General features: G+C 36.2%; 1 long non-coding RNA gene across 1 annotated transcript; it reads right to left on the bottom strand.

Moving 5' to 3' along the window:
- Window positions 1–4101: 4101 nt before the first annotated feature.
- Window positions 4102–11805, bottom strand: LOC138340829 (uncharacterized). Its single transcript, XR_011213673.1, has 2 exons — window positions 11670–11805; window positions 4102–4353 (listed from the first exon to the last, which is right to left on the bottom strand). It is a non-coding gene; the product is annotated as an uncharacterized lncRNA (long non-coding RNA).
- Between the last annotated feature and the right edge of the window lie 3977 nt (window positions 11806–15782).

Genomic DNA, 15782 nt, shown 5'->3' with positions numbered 1-15782 from the left:
GTGAAATGTCCAAGAACGTCCATGACGTTTGAAAATATTGCCTTGAAATGACCTTGTGTGTCTAAGCATGTTTCATTGAGTTTTACGTGTTTTTAAGGTGAAATTCATGTGAGAGGTCCTAAAATCATATATAATCATGTTTGGGTTGGAAACATCCAGGCGAAACATTCCCAAGGACGATCCAAGGGTCCTTGAGGAAGGACCCAAAGTTGGTGTCAAGGCAGCCCATGACACCTCAAACCATGGAGGCAGTCGACACCAAGTGGGTCAATCGACGCCCCGTTGGTTGGGTATCGTCATTTGGAACTTAGACTGGGGAAAGGAGGGACCAAGGACAAGACTCAGTCCCAGACCACGGAACAACATGATGGTCCGTTGGTCAAGGAATGGTCCGTAGGTTGGCATCCGTTGATGGGCACTTCCCCGCGTGCAATGTTAAGTGAGGGGTGAAGTTGTAATTTCACCCCACTTCCAAATAAGAGTATCGTATCTTCCTTAGGTGTATTTTGGGTATTTTAAATGTGTATATAAGTGTTTAACACTTAGAAGATTTCATTCTTCAAAATCTGAACCCCAGAATCCCTTAGAAACTCCTTAAGACTCCATTGAAGTCCAAAGTCAAGGAAGAGCTTGAATTTTTGAATTGAGTGGATATTATTCATCAAAGTGAAGAATTATCATCATTTAGGTATGGATTATTATCCTTGAAACTCTCTTCATGAAGGAGCCCAACTCTCAAGAAGTTTTCTAAAGTTTTCAAGTTGAATTGTCCAATTTTATGATCTATTCTATGGGTTCTTGCATTAATGATTTCTAAACATTGAATAATGATTTAATTTTTATTCTATTGATGATTTTTACCTAAGGTTTCTTGATATTGATCTAATGTTAATGAATTCTAATGTAGTTTTATGTATGCTATTGATTGATGTAATAATTATAGTGATTGGTATCTAGGTTGTATTAGATTGATGAATATGTAGTAATTTGACCTAGTTTCATGAATATTGTTATAATTACGTTGAATTGTTGGTTATGAGCATGGGTAAAGGCCTTGTGATATCGAATGTGGTGATTTGGTATTGGATATAGGTGTTGAAGGATGATGTGGTGGTAAGCTTCCCTATTTCCTTATTTTTATGACTATTAGACTTCAATTATATTGTGATTGTTATGGTCCACTTATGGTGGTGGTGTTATGTGCTTTACTTGAAATTGGTGTATTCTTTCCAGCGTTATTTTAAGTAATATGACGATAATGGCCTTGTTGGCAAAATACTTTTAGTAATGTAACCAATTGTATAGTTGATTATGTGAAGTATGATGATATCTATCTACATGTTAAGCAAATGTGGAAGTATATGTGTTCTATTGATGTTATGTAGGTGATCATGTTAGACTATGAATGTGGTTTTGTGTGTATAGTCTTAGGGTTGATGTATATAGGATGACTTGACGATGATAAGAGCTATTTTTGTGTGCTTCTAGAATGACTTGTATTATGAGGTAAAATGAGGTATGTGGTGTCTTGTCTTGGTTGACTTATGTCCCTTGCTTGATGTATGTATGAATGTGAATATGTGATGTCTTGACTTAGGATGGCAAAGTCTCTTAGTCTTGAATGAATGAATGACATGTGACCTTAAATGAAGTTAAGCGGGTCTTTTATGTGAAACCTTGAACCTAGTGGTAAGGTTATGAATGTTGAAGTCGTAAGCCATAATGGTATCCTTCAAAGTAAAGGAATGATGGACTTAAGGTTGGTTGGATGGAACGACATCATATCAAACCTTAGGAAAGTCATTATGAGCTTCTTGTCGCCATTGTAAGGTAACCCTAGAAGACTTCTTTGGTAGGGTAAATGTAATTGGGTTATGAACTTGATATGGAACCCCTTTATATGAACCTTAATGTGAATTACTCTATGAGAACGAAGTCTAGCACCGAGTGAGTATGGTAAGGAAAGTAGTTTTAGTAAAAGAGTGAGACTAGAATACAGAGAATGCCCTTCATATTCCTTAACCATGTGCCTACATGGGATATGTTTAATAACTACCATTGGAAAGTCGAACAACCTCATCATTCCATGTCTTGCTATCATGGTCTATGTCGGTTATTGTATATTCTCATTATAAAAAAATACCTATTAGCATTAGAGAAGTTCTATGAAGTTTAGGTGGTGGTATGGGACGTTATCTAGAAATTGCATAATAGGTTTGAAGGTGTTAGTTGGAGTTCCTAGGTCTTGTCCAAGACCATTACTTGAATGTCCTGTATGTGTTGAATGTATCCTAAATGAACTAATGAATATAATCACTTAAGTTAAGAAAGTATGTTAATTGAATAAGTACTTATCTAGAATATTTGTTGTCTAGTTAAGGTGTGAAGGAGGCATAGGAATGGTCAGTTCGTATCTTACATAGATGAGTCTTAAGAATGACTCTAGTTAGGGAAAATGATTGGTTATGTGGACATGATCCAAATTTAGGAAGTCTTAAGAATTATTTAGGTAATCTTGAAGAGGTCAATCATGGACTAAGTAAGTCTTTTGATAGTCTTTGGTAAGAGAATATCATATTATCTCATGTTCATATGTTGAAGTGTTGTAAGTGTGTAAGTGACTCGTTATAAGTAATCTTGATAATCATTTAGGTATGCTTAGGGAGGTTGTATGGGTAGTCTCTCTTTGTGTTGCTTAAGTGGGTCTTACAATAGCTTTTAGTGAGGAAAACTACATGCTAGAAAGTGTCTAAATACATGGTAAGACACTTCATTGTACACTGAAGGGATTTCACTGTAACAGTGAATTGAGTTACTGTAAAGTGACTTCTAAAAATATGATAATTGGTCTTAATGTTATCTGATGTGTTTCTAAGTTGTTAAGTGGTATTCTTGTTATTATAATATGATTTTTAAATGAAAAGATGCATATTTCTAACAAATGCTTGTTTTCATGTTTTTCATGCATTATGCCATACTTAGTACATGTGGTTGTACTAATCCATGCTTTTATCTACCTCTATAGTTTTTGGTAGGTGAGGAGCATTTGGAAGGAATACTTGGACTGTAGCATCATTTAAAAGAAGTTGAAGTATGTCCTCATTTGACTCGAGGGTATATATATCTTTTATGTTTCTGTTAGAAGTATTGTAATAGACTAAGTATTTCTATATTTGTATTGTGTATGGGCCGTGTCCCAAGTATTCTTGTTTCCTATGTTTGATGAGATTGATACTTAGTGTTTCCTATGATTTTATATGAAAGAGTTTTTAAATACTATGATATGTTTTTGTGAAAAGTTTTGATTCGACACTACTTTTCATTATGTTTATGTGATTAATGATATGTAAGAGCTTGTAGAAGACCTCTGAAAGGTCAAGTAAGCTGGTTGAAATCCGAGATTGCCCCTAAGTTTTAGGGTGTGGTTTCGGGATGTGACACCCGTAATATTATCCTTCTTGTGTGAATGGTGGACTTATGTTTGGTTGGCTTAAATGACATGAAAACATCCTTAGGAATGTCATTGAGCTATCTTCTTAACCATTGTAAGTCAACCTTAGGCTTAGTGTAATGTGACTTTATTGTGAACTAGATATAAAATCTCTTCATATGCTCTTTTATTGAATTACTCTATGAGAACAAAGTCTACAATAGAGAGAATATGCTTTGGGAGTATTTCTAGTTAAGATAGAGATTTGAGTAAAAATAAACCATTGATATTCCTTGACCATGTGCCTACATGGGATGTGTCTTAGTTCTACAGGTTGCAAGTAGAACACCGTCCATCATAGTAGGTTCATGACTCCGGATTCCATGATTAGATAACATGGTCTATGTCAGTTATTGCCTGTTCTCATCATGTGTGATACTTGTTAGTGTTGAAGAAGTACTATTAAATTTAGGTAGTTGAATGAGACGCTATCTAGACATTGCAATGATTAGTCTTTGAAGATATTAGTGTGTTGTCATATTCGGGTTATCCCCCTAGACGTAACCAGCGTCGTCGTCCTCTTTGAGAACTAAGACTAGCCTCTTAGTGTACATCATTACATTCATAGGTCAAATCAAAGTATTTCTATATATAAAAGATAGAACATAGTCTTATGGATTATTTCCTCTCATAACCATCTGACAAGGTTAACAATTTGGGCATAGCCCTACATCAAAGTAAAGAATCCACATATAGGATTTATACAATCCGTACTCAGATGAAAAGAGATAAATATAAGAGTCCTAAAACTAAATCAACAACATAAGCTTGATATTGGCAACACCCTCAGACACCCTACTTGGATGATCAAGGATCTAAGCCTTCTTCAAGTCGCCTTCCAATAAATCCTCAACGATCAGAACCTAAAATGTTGGGGGTAAGGAAGAAACGGGTTTAGTACGCCACTTGAGACCATATGCACACATACTTTGAAATCATGTAAAATAAAAGGACATTTCATAAAATATGCACTTTTCATTTAAAACCTTTATTCACATTCAACAAGACCATACCAATTAATATTTCATGTTTATTAAGTCATAGGCATGTACATTAGGAGAACTACAACATCAAGTCTAGTTCAGTCAACCAATCATATCATATAAGTAGATACATACTCAATGTAACCCTATGATCAAGTCATATTAACACTAAGCATGAATAAGAGTACATTTCAACATAAACAAAGCAAGACAATTACCCATGAACCCCTATCAAGCCAACAAGTGCAATGACCAAGAAAGACCCCATAACCTTACTCAATCAAGTAGCCAACAAGAATCATGACTAACATCTTACTTTACAAACATATCATTTAGGCGTACGTTTATTCATAAGTAAACTATTCAACATATAGTATAAACATGGTGCAAGTTAACCATATACATATCATATATCATTATAAGCATAATCATTTATAAGAACATCCTCCTAAGACTCCCCTCAAGGCTAACTAGTGCAATGCATAGGTAGAGTCCCACACCCCTACCTAGACTAAACTAGACTGCTTAGGTTATCATAGTTAAAGTTCAATCCTTTAATTCAGTTTACCTTTTTGGAACATCTTGCTCTAACCGACATAGACCACATAAGCTAGTGTGGAATCCGGTGTCGTAAAACGCTATACCGAAAGAAGGCGGACTACTTGCCAAGGTAGTAAAAAACATAAAACATAGCAACTACGTGGATCCACTAGCTAGCATTCCTATAGGGGCAACATAGTTCAAGAACTAGGAGATATGTTCGAGACCCTCTTTATGATACATGCATTATAGTCTCCAATATCAAGAGTACTTTAGTGCTCCTACCTTCCCTATGTGGGAAGGGAAACTCCTACCTCTAGTTCACTCGCTGCTAAGTTATAGAGTCCTTTTTTTGAAATGTATTTAAGCCTTTAAATAGCAATCATAGCTTAATTTGGGTCATTGGGTAAAACCCATCTATAACATAATCATCATCATAGCTTAATAATAATTGCATGAGTATAAATCCTTTCATCACAATTAGCATTTCATATTATACTAAGACACAGTGGTAGTCATGACCGTCCTTATACATATACACCTTAATCAACCTCACAACTAAATCAAGAAATTTATATTCAACATCATACCACCCTATAAATCCTAATACAAGGCATACTCTGATATCACATCATGACTTAATCACAATTAATCACAATTTGAAGTAAAGGATAGAGATCATAAGACTTACCAAGTCTTCTTCATAATTCATCACCAAGGTCTTATTATAAACCCTCATTCAACTCAATTCTTGGGTATACATCATCATATATCAGTAATCAACATGATAACAAGGCTAGGATAAATACTATATCACAATTCAATACTAGATCATAGCTTAAGACAAGATACTTAGGTCAATTCACTTCATAACCTAGATCATATTCTTATGAACTAGCATGAAATAGTACAATTCTCTTTAATCTGTTTACAATTGATATAAAAAAATCTTATAATAGCAATTAAATCCATAACCATGTTAATTGAGCCAAATACAACCTACTTTATATCAAAATCAAACCTAGGGTTAAGGGACAAGGGTCATCTTCTACAACCAAGACTAAACCATCAACATTTATCATAATTAGGTTTAGATACATGTTAATCAATTCATATTATTCAATATAAAACATAAACAGACCAATTCACAACATAATTTTCAAGATTGAGAAGAACCCACATGAAAACCTAATTTTTAAAAACACTTTGAAGGAACCCTCTGAGGAAAGAGGTCTGAAAGGTGAATTTTAGATCCTATACCTTGTTAATTGATGAATAATTGATGGTGAATTCATCCCTTTTTCAGCCCCTAAATCCCTCCCCTAGGTAGTCTTTAATGGTGTCTTCCGATAGAGAGAGAAAGAAGAGAGAAGGAAGAGGATTTGTTTTGTTAGTTATGCTTAGTCTAATGAGGTTTGGGTTCTTTATATGGAGGGTTATTTAAATTAATTAGACTCCCTTAAACCCCTATTAACCTCCTATACCCTTAACTAATTAAATGAAACTAACTTAAAATGTGCAGGAAAATTCGACGCTCACAGAGGAGACCCCGAACGACGGTTCGTTTGTGAATCGACGGTTACTGTGCCCTTACGTGCAACACATCCGTCGATGATTTCAGAACTATGAAATTGATACTCTTCAACAAAATGTCTAAATGTTGTTCGTCGGTTGGCATCGACGCCCCGTTGATCAACACACACCCCATCGATTGACCCTTTGTGGGTGCACACTGCCTAGGCAGTGTTGACACCAACGTGCAAGGGTCCTTCTCAAGGGCCCTTGGTTGGTACTTGGGGAGTCCTACCCAGATGTTTCGAGAATGTATTAACATAAACACCTATTAACTACCCTTCCACCAATTTTCATGGATTTCCGACTCCTAAAAGCTAGTCAAATAGGCTTAGGCACGCTAGTACCTCCTAGAACTATTTTCCGGACGTCATGGACGTTCTTGGACGTTTTAGTTCCTAGAATTCATAAATTACTTATAAACATTAAAGTAGGCCTTAAACACTTACTAGACCTCATGACACCTATGTTAGACTTTAAGAAACGTCTTGGATTTTCGAAATGTACATTATCCCTCCTTATGATTATTCATCCCAGAATCATGCGAGGAATCTTTTGAAGGAAGGATTAGACTCAAGACTATCAGCCCAACCAACAACAATACATAACAACATAAATCATATCACTCACACAAGGCAATTCAGAACTCCAATTACCATACATAAGGCTCAATATTATATTATGAGGAAAATCCTTCTCACAAGAACAACATGATCTCAACATGCTTTACATGAGTCAATTATGAAGAAGTTCAACTTATCAACATGCTACATATCATTTCCTAAAGAGTCATCATATCAAAATACAAAATATAACTTAAAGAAGTCAAAGAGCAAAATTTCAAGTCCAAATGCACAACTTCATTGTAATTCACTATAAGACTATGCAAAAATGCACATTTTGCAAGACTTCACCAAAAATCAAAGCAACTTCAATTTTTGTCATGATTTTCATTTTAGTAAGAACTACTAACCTTAGGTATCAAGTAGATGAGGTTAATGAGACTTCATGTCAGCCTCGGCCTCCCATCTTGCACCCTCAACTAGATGATTCTTCAATAACACATTTATGGAAGCTACCTCTTTATTCCTTAACTTCTTGACTTGTCTATAAAGAATTTGAACCGAAACTTCCTAATAAGAGAGGTTATCCTTCACACCAAGATCCTCAATAGGAAGAATAGACTCGGGATTACCAATACACTTTTTAAACAAGGAAACATGAAAAGCTGGATGAACCGAAGCCAATTAACTAGGAAATTTCAATGCATAGACAACCTTACCAACCCATTGCAAGATTTCTTAGGGACCCACATAACGAGGACTCAACTTCCCTTCCTTGCCAAATCTCACCACCCTTTTCATAGTTGAAATTTTCAAATACACCTTATCACCATCATCAAATTCCAAATCCCTTCTCCTATGATCAGCATAAGACTTTTACCGACTATAGGCTGTTTGCCACCGGTTCCTTATGATATGAACTTTCTCTAAAGTCTTATAAATTAAATCAGGACCAAGAAGCGAAGTCTTACCTACTTTAAACCATCCCATAGGAGACCTACACCTCCTTCCATACAAGGCTTCATAGGGAGCCATAGAGATGGATGAATGAAAACTATTATTATAAGCAAACTCCACCAAAGGCAAATGCTTATCCCTATTTCCCTTGAAATCAATAAGACAAGCCCTAAGCATATCCCATAGGGTTTGAATACTACGCTCTGCTTGTCCATACGTTTGGGGATGAAAAGTGGTACTCAACTTCACCTTAGTACCCAACCATTCTTGGAATGACCTCCAAACCCTAGATATGAATTGTGCACCCCGAATCAATATGATGGATAACGGAATACCATGGGGACATACAATCCCATCTTTGAAGATCCTAGCATAATCTTCCGCCGAATAAGTAGACTTGATGGGAATTAAGTGAGAGGACTTGGTCAACCTATCCATAACCACCCATATGGAATCATATTGCTTTTCAGTTCGAGGTAAACCCACTACAAAATCAGTGTTGATGTCTTACCACTTTCAAGTATGGACTTGGATTTCTTGTAGTAAGCCACCCAGATTAAGATGTTCGGCTTTTACTTGTTGGCAATTTGGACACTTAGCAACGAACTCCGCTATGTCCTTCTGCATACCTTTCCACCAATAAATTTCCCTAAGGTCATGGTACATTTTTGTCGAACCCGAACAAATGGAGTAGAGGAACCCATGGGCTTCCTCAAGGATCTGGTTCCTCAACTTATCAACCTTGGGAACACACAATCTTCCTTGGAACCTTAAAATACCATCCCCCCTAGGGAGAATGCCTCATTGAGCTTGCCAAGGATCGACTCCTTGAACTCTATCAATGATTTATCAAGGTGTTGTTTGGACTTCACCTCAACTACCAATGATGACTCGAAGTTATTTTAAACCATGAAACCACCATTCGGAGAATCTTCCAACCTCACACACAACCTAGCCAACCTATGAACATCTCTCACTACGTCTTTCTTGGCTTCATCTATGTGTGACACACTACCTTTAGTCATACGACTTAGAGCATCCTCAACCAAATTGGAATTGCCAATGTGATAGAGGACACTCATGTCATAATCTTTCAACAATTCCAACCATCTTCTTTGTCGAAGATTCAACTTCTTTTGGGTAAAAACATATTGGAGACTCTTATGGTCGGTAAACACATCAACATGAACACCATACAAGTAATGCCTCCATATTTTCAAAGCAAATACCATGATCGTTAACTTAAGGTTATGAGTTGGATAGTTTCTCTCATGCACCTTAAGTTGCTTAGAAGCATAGGCAATGACCTTCCCGTGTTGCATAAGCACACACCCTAAACCCACACGGGATGCATCACAATACACAACAAACCCCTTTGTACCCTCTGTAAAGTCAACACCAAAGCCGAAGTAAGCCTATATTTCAACATTTGGAAGCTTCTCTCGCATGCCTCCGACCACTCAAATTTCTTACACTTTTGGGTCAAAGTAGTCAAGGGAGATTCAATGGACGCAAAAACCTCCACAAACCTACGATAATAACCCGCTAAACCGCTAAACCCAAGAAATTCTAAATATCTGTTAGAGTCAGAGTTCTAGGCCAATTTTTCAGTCTCCGTTTTCCTTGTTAAATTGCAATCTATTAATGCTCCTTCCTATGTTAAAATCAATATTCCAGAGAGTTTTGCCTATCCTTAGTTGAGTCTTGATTAGTAGCTCTGTTTGTTTTACTAACTTTATATTACCTATAAACTCTTGACAGGGATGTTACAAAAGATTTTGGTAACTTTGTCTATTAGAGCTATTGAACTAATATTTTGGATAAATTTTCAATGTTTTTTTACAGGTGAAGGTTGCTGGATATTCCTTTTCTTTATTTACATCTTGGTAGTCCTGATCTGTGAGTTACTATTATATTATGAAATTCGAGGACTTCTTTACCTTGACTGAGATGAGAATGGTCTCACTACTCCTTGTGGAGTCCAGGATCTAGTCTTCATAATCCAGAAGGAAAGAGATTGTGATGTCAAGAATGGTGGTGAAATAACAAAGCAGTGGTCTGCTGGTGCAAGCACTATAACTGCAACTGAGAATAAAAAGTGTCTTGAACTCTTTATCCAGCTAGATGGACTCAGCTTTATTCAGTGTTGGTTAAGGGATGCTCTAAGATTTGGAAGAGGCAGGTGAGTACTTAGTAGATGAGTCAATCAGTCATCTGATTGATCTTTAACTGTGAGCTATTGAAAGGCTGCATATAGATGATAGGAAGTCTGTATCTTCTGGAATCTGGCTGGCTGTGAAGAGCCTCCTTCGCACAATAATTCTTTGGTTCAAGAGAGGGCTAAAACACTATTGGATAGTTGGAATAAAGGGAAAGACGACTGTATGGTTTCAGTGGGTATTGAAAAAGGCTGTTAGTGCATTCCAATCATCAAGTCTCTATGATAAAACTGCCACGTCTTTTTTCTTTAAATCACTACTTCACACTACATCTTTTAACACTATCACCAAAAATAGTTCCTTTTAATTTATCTCAATTTTCATCCACAGTCAAACAACATACTTCATCACACACTTCACATTACCATCAATAAAAAAAATGAAGAAGAACAAGAGGAAAAAAGAGTCACAATAGAAACCCATTAACTTCATAGATTAGAGATATTCCATATCATTGGGAAAGGATGTTTGATTCATTACAAGAATACGAACCTAAACAATATTATCAGTTAGTACAATGGTCAAGGCCGGAGGAAGGATGGATAAAATGTAACACGGATGGTGCAACAAAAGGTGTGAGTTCTTATGGTGTCTATATTAGAAATGAAGATGGAGATTTATTGTATGCGGAAGCAAATAGGATAGGAATAACTACGAACATGGTAGCAGAATTAACAGGAATATGGCAGGCATTGAGATATGGAAAAGCACAAGGTTATGATTAATATCAAGTTAGAGACTGATTCTCTAAGTCTAAAAACCATGATTTGGAAGTAGTGGAGAATACCTTGGGAGCTAAATGAGAGAATAGAGGAGATTCCTGAACTAATGAATACATTACACATTCATATAAAACACATCTTTAGGGAAGCAAATCAATTAGCTGATTTCATCACAAATACAACTAGAGATCAAGAGGAAAAACAACAGTTTCTGAATTTCAATCAGAAGCAGGGTAAAAAATATATGAAACATGGATAAACAACAAATTGCAACAATCAGGATAAGAACAAGGAGGATCACACACAATACATGACATGAAAAACAGAGGAGAGAACATAGAGTCACAAAACTACAATATTTACATCAAGGTTTGTAGTCAGTCCTAGGACAAGAGAGCTATTCAAAGACGAACTAGCTTAAACTATATCAGTCAACAAAAAGTGAAACAAATACTAGCAAAAAGTGGGAATCGCAGAACAAGATATGCATTGAAGTCCTTATGTCCTGCTAGGAGATCCGTATGAAGTAATTTGGGAGAAATTTTTGTCTTGATTCACATCAAATGGGGAATATTAAGGAAGAATTCAGCTGGATTAAAAAAAAGGCAGAGAGAAATACTTACAGATCCAAAAACTTGGAGCACTAGATTTTGACTCTCTTATGAGATTTCCCACCGGAAGGTACACCTACAAAGAAGAAGACATTTTCATATGCAAAGGAAGAAAGAAAATGAAAAAGAAATGGATGGAAATGTATATTTATTTATTTGTTTTTTTATGTTTTTTCTCTGTTTCATGGTCTCACTTTGAGTCCAGTTGACGTTCTTTTCAATAGAATGGGAGCAATGGTCCAAGCTTAATTAAAAAAAAAACTAGCAGAGCAAAACATAAACATTATTCACCTTTATATGGAAGCATTCAACTGTTCTCCAGAAATAAAAAAACACAAACCAAACTACTGGAAAATCAAGCAAAATATTTTTCTGGTATGTAAGAAGAAGCGAGCACACAAGCTGAACTACAGGAATAGTAAAGCCACTAGAAAACTTGAAACCATGCTAACCAAACTTAAATAAAATCAATAGATAACTCCTAAAACATAAGTGACTATACAATTCGACGGAACCAGTGATTAAAGTCATATCACTCACGGACAAAACAACAACAAACACAAAAGCATAGCTTATACCTCCAACAACTAAGACACACTCAATTTGAAATCAAATAGTTCATCAATATGCATCAAAAGTAAATCATAGAAGAAAAGAATCATTGGAGCGAAGGAGAATAAGCTTCATATTGTAAAAACAAAATGTCAGATAAAACAAGTAGATGTCAAAAGGATTACCTTTTCGGGGCAGCGACACTGAGACGAGAACACAGAATGGTTTCTAACCGATTCTTCTACAGTTCTACTATACCAAAATTTGTCTTCTTGTATCTTGTGTATTTTCTGCAATACAAATAAGTATTTTATAACCATACCCTCAAAGATTTTCCATCAAATTCATTTCAATAAAGACAACACAACTCTTAAACAATAAAGAGGGCATATTCAATAGCAATCTAGCTTATCTTAAAGTCATTAGGCATAGTGAGTAATTTTGTATATACCACATACAACCATAAAGCATTAATGTTTTTAATCTAGATCATTACACAATCCCAAATCCTCTTCATGTTTAACCCTAAATCAACTTCATGTTTAACCCTAAATACTCAACCGTAACTTCAAATTTAAAGTGTTTTCTTTTCCAATTTCACTATATATCACAGAATCAAATAGGGGAAGTCCATGCAGTACCTATATTAGAGAAAAATAACATAGATTTAAGACTACCCCATATATTATTCTTTAAGATTTTTTAAAAAAATAATTCAATGGGGACTTAGAAATCATGAACTAGCATAGAAAACTTAAACATTATTAACCTTTAAGACGAATTCGTAGTCGAACCTCAAAAACATCACCAAAAAAATGAGCTGGTTGTTTTCCTCAATGAGCTTCACCAACAGCTTCATCAACGAGCTTCACCAAAAGCTTCACTAACGAGCTTCACTAACAGCTTCACCAACAACTTCACCAACGAGCTTCACCAACATCTTCACCAACAGATTTCATTTTTGTCAACAAAAGTTTCAGAAATTCCTTTCACAGCTTCACCTAGAGAAACGCTCTACCGCATCACTTTGATGAAAGTTTCTGGAAAATAAGGGTTACAAAAGTTCTTTTTCTTTTACATTTTTTAATAAGGGACTAATATATCTTGCCAAATTATATTGGAGGGAAATATATTTTTTAGGAGGGAAAAATATTTAGGGCTAAAAACTCAGAATTATTTTTCTAAAAAAAGCTTTTGCTATAGAGTTATCTATCACGACAGTTCCAAAACTTGTTGCTATAGATTCTCTATAGGGACAGTTATAGGGTTGATGCAATAGTTTATTTTAAGAAATGTTCTATTTGATCCAAGGATATTTGGCCACAATTATAACTGTTGTAATAGGTGAGCTATTGCTACGATAGTATAACCGTTGCTACATAAACATTGCAGTAAGTCAAATTTCTAGTAGTGACTTCAATTTTTGTCATGTTCTTTTATTATAAGTAAGAACTACTAACCTTAGGTATCAAATAGATGAGGGTGATGGGACTTCATGTCGTCCTTGGTTCCCATGTTGCACCCTCAACTAGGTGATTCTTCCATAACACCTTTATGGAAGGTACCTCTTTATTCATTAACTTCTTAACCTGCCTATAAAGAATCTGAACCGGAGCTTCCTCATAAGAGAGGTTATCCTTCACACCAAGACCCTCAATAGGAAGAAATACACTTTTTAAGCATGGAAACATGAAAAATCGGATGGACCGAATCCAATTAACTAGGAAGTTTCAATTCATGGGGAATCTTAAAAACCCTTTGCACAATTTCATAGGGACCCACATAGCGAGTTTTCAACTTCCCTTTCTTGCCAAATCTAACCACCCCTTTCATAGGTGAAATTTTCAAATACACCTTATCACCTTCTTTAAACTCCAAATCCCTTCTTCTATGATCGGCATAAGACTTTTGCCGACTATAGGCCGTTTGCAACCGGTTCCTTATGATATAAACTTTTTCTAAATTCTTATAGATCAAATCGGGACCAAGAAGCAAAGGCTCACCCACTTCAAACCATCCAATAAGATACCTACACCTCCTACCATACAAGGCTTCATAGGGAGCCATGGAGATGGACGAATGAAAACTATTCTTATAAGCAAACTCCACCAAAGGCAAATGTTTATCCCAACTTCCCTTGAAATCAATAATACAAGACCTAATCATATCCTCAAGGGTTTGAATAGTACGCTCTGCTTGTCTATCTATTTGGGGATGTAAAGCGATACTCAACTTCACCTTAGTACCTTACCTTTCTTGGAAATACCTCCAAAACCTAGATGTGAATTGTTCACCCCAATTTGATATGATAGATAATAGAATACCATGGCGAGACACAATCTCTTCTATGAAGATCCAGCATAATCTTTCTCCGAATAAGTAGATTGGACGGGAATAAAGTTAGCTGACTTGGTCAACCTATCCACAACCACCCATATAGAATCATATTGCTTTTGAGTCCGAGGTAAGCCCACTACGAATCCATATTGATATCCTCCCACTTCTAAGTAGGGAGTTGGATTTCTCGTAGTAAGACACCCAGTTCAAGATGTTCGGCTTTTACTTGTTGGAAATTTAGACACTTAGTGACAAACTCTTCTATGTCCTTCTTCATACCTTTCCACCAATAAATTTCCCTAAGGTCATGACACATTTTTGCCGAACCTGTATTAATGGAGTAGCGGTACCCATGGGCTTTCTCAAGGATCTGGTTCCTCAACTCATCTAACTTGGGAACATACAATCTTCTTTGGCACCTTAAAATACCACCCCCCAGAGAGAATGCCTCATTAAGCTTGCCAAGGATCGATTCCTTGAACTCCATCAATGATTTATCAAGGTGTTATTTGGACTTCACCTCAACTACAAATGATGACTCGGAGTTATAATGAATCATGAAACCACCATTCGGAGAATCTTCCAACCTCACACCCAACCTAACCAACCTTTGAACATCTTTCTCTAGGTCTTTGTTGGATTCATTTATGTGTGACACACTACCCATAGTCATACGACATAGACCATCCGCAACCACATAGGACTTGCTGGGATGATAGTGGACACTCATGTCGTAATCTTTCAACAATTCTAACTACCTTCTTTGTCGGAGATTCAACTCCTTTTGGGTAAACAAATATTAGAGACTCTTATGATTGGTAAAGAAATCAACATGAACACCATACAAGTAATGCCTCCATATTTCAAAGCATATACCACGCTGCTAACTCAAGGTCATGAGTTGTATAGTTTCTCTCATGCACCTTAATTTGCCTAGTAGCATAGGCTATCACCTCTCTTGTTGCATAAGAACACACCCTAAACCCACATGGGATGCATCACAATACACAACAAACCCCTTTGTACCCTCCGATAAAGTCAACACCTGAGCGGAAGTAAGCCTATCTTTCAACATTTGGAAGCCTCTTTTGCATGCCTCCAACCTTTCAAATTTCTTACAGTTTTGGGTCAAAGTAGTCAAGGGATATGCAATAGACGCAAAACCCTCCACAAACTTCAAATAACAACCCGCTAAACCCAAGAAACTCCTAATATCCATTGGATTCAAAGGTCTAG

Source organism: Solanum lycopersicum, chromosome 1 (assembly GCF_036512215.1).
Source record: "Solanum lycopersicum chromosome 1, SLM_r2.1".
Lineage (NCBI taxonomy): Eukaryota > Viridiplantae > Streptophyta > Magnoliopsida > Solanales > Solanaceae > Solanum > Solanum lycopersicum.
The sequence above is the reverse complement of the archived record's forward strand: the minus strand, read 5'-3'. Positions and strand labels throughout refer to the sequence as shown.